This window comes from Sinocyclocheilus grahami, unplaced genomic scaffold, assembly GCF_001515645.1.
Source record: "Sinocyclocheilus grahami isolate Dianchi unplaced genomic scaffold, SAMN03320097.WGS_v1.1 scaffold896.1, whole genome shotgun sequence".
NCBI classification, from domain to species: Eukaryota; Metazoa; Chordata; class Actinopteri; order Cypriniformes; family Cyprinidae; genus Sinocyclocheilus; species Sinocyclocheilus grahami.
Window position 1 is genome coordinate 81,866 of NW_015506075.1, and position 2,045 is coordinate 83,910.

The 2,045-nt window shown below is 38.6% G+C and overlaps 1 long non-coding RNA gene across 1 annotated transcript in view; it reads right to left on the minus strand.

Annotated features, from left to right (window-relative positions):
• LOC107563908 (uncharacterized) overlaps nucleotides 1-646 on the minus strand; it is a 1,953-nt gene extending 1,307 nt beyond the window's left edge. The window contains exon 1 of the long non-coding RNA XR_001606157.1: nucleotides 313-646. This is a non-coding gene — a long non-coding RNA (uncharacterized lncRNA). The remainder of the gene's footprint in view (nucleotides 1-312) is intronic.
• Between the last annotated feature and the right edge of the window lie 1,399 nt (nucleotides 647-2,045).

Here is a 2,045-nt window from a genome sequence, read left to right on the forward strand (position 1 = left end):
CCACGTCTGTGTCTTCTCCAATTAAAGCTTTGCATTTGGATCCGAGCGTCTCACGTCTCGTCAGCCCCGTTACAGTTTATTTTGTTTTTCTTTTTACCCAGTGAACATAAGGATACTGATAAACACAGGGCACATGCATTTTCACTTCTTCTTCTTCTTCAGGTCACAGCTGACCTGAGACCCTGGCTTTCTCGGTCTTCTTTGAAGCTCCCTATGAAATAACAAGAGAGAAAACATTCGGTTGTAAAATGTGTACCTCGTGTAAAATGTGTTTCATGAATGTAAATAGGTGAAATAATGTGAATTGCTTACCTCTCCCCAGAAGACTCGTCGCTGCTGCTGCGTCCGAAAGCTGATGAGTCGATCTCTTATCAGACAATGACTTTACAGGCAGCATTTGTTCACGGTTCCTCCAGAAAGCGATTTCAGACAGACTTCTGAGGCAGCATGAGGCTTTAATGATCTACAACAAGAGAGCTTTGCTGATAATACTAATTTATTGGTAGAAATGACATCAAATGTGGATACATTTGGTGAAAACCCTACATTTAAACACAAAATGCCCAAACTTTTATAACTGAGCTCAGCTCTCACGGATCGAGGACTGCAGCTGTTGACCTCATATAGTCCCCACAGAACAAAAAAGGGGGTGTCTTATAGTCCCCAAAAAGGGGGTGTTTCCCAATTACTGCGCGTTTTCACACTGGGATTAGATAACTATCCAATCAAAAAAGCAAAAAAGCCTAAGAGACCATGTTATTATTTTCCTTTTACTTTCTGAAGATAAATCAAGAGGAAAAAATAATAAATAATGCTGCATGCTTTTAGTTTTTTCCCCAGTGCACAGGCGTACACGTATGGAAAGTAAATTGCGTGCATCTTCGGAATCGGAGATTAAATTTAGATTATAATTAAAATGGATTAAATTTAGAATTCCTTATGATTTAACACTATTTGCTTAAAGTTGTTTTATGTTTGATGAGAAGTAAAACCTTCAACATTTCTCACATTATCACAGTTTATTTGCTATAGTTTAGAAAATGGTAATAAAATATGATAAGTACTCAGAGTTAAACTGTGTCAGAACCAATTCATCTGGTTAATGTCAGATTGTCACGAATTCGGTCCATGGACTTCCGTTTATTCACCACCAGAGGTCACCCTTTCCATTACATTGACTCTTGCACAACTCAAACTGTTGCATAGCACCCCGGACTACATATCCCATCATTCTTTGCACGATTTGCACACTGCACTGATTTGCACTCATTGCACACAGCTGTTTCTAATCACCTCACTCACTATATAACACCCACTCTAACCACCTTTTGCTGCTGAGTATTGTTTAGCCTGTACCCCTTTCTGAGTCTCTGTGTTTTCCTTGTTTTGCCTTGCCTGTTTTCCTGGATTTCTCCCTCTCGTCTCGCCCCTGTGATTCTGTCTGCCGATCGGTGACCTACGCTAGCCCTAGGACTATTCTTGTGTTTTTCCCCACCATATACCTGTTTGCCAGTGTTCAACCCTGCCTGTTATACCACGTCTCTTGAATAAAAGCTTGCAGATGGATCCACACGTCTCACGTCTCGTCAGCCCCGTTACACAGATAACATAAGCATAATATAATTAGTCATATTGCATATTGTCATATTACCACTAAAATTATGTGACAGTGATAAACCTCATTCTTTTGTCTCTATATAGAGACATTTGCATAGATGGGCGAAACATAATCACCTGATTTTGTAAATGTGGCCAATTACATTTGCATTAAGCACCCAGTTTGCACTTGTCTATAATCTAAATGAATAGCTGAAGAGCGTGCAATAGCAGAAATATGCCTTTTTAATGAAAGCAAAGGTCCATGTTTAATTAAATTGTCAATGAAATTAAAATGTTAAATGAAAGGAGAAGGAAAAAAAACTTACATTGTGGTTCAGTTTAGATTTATACAAACATATAGCCTATATCCATATATTTCCATCACATCGGCCCAGATAGGGAAAAATCACTACCACTTTGATAAAGCAAAGATGCCTACATATAAT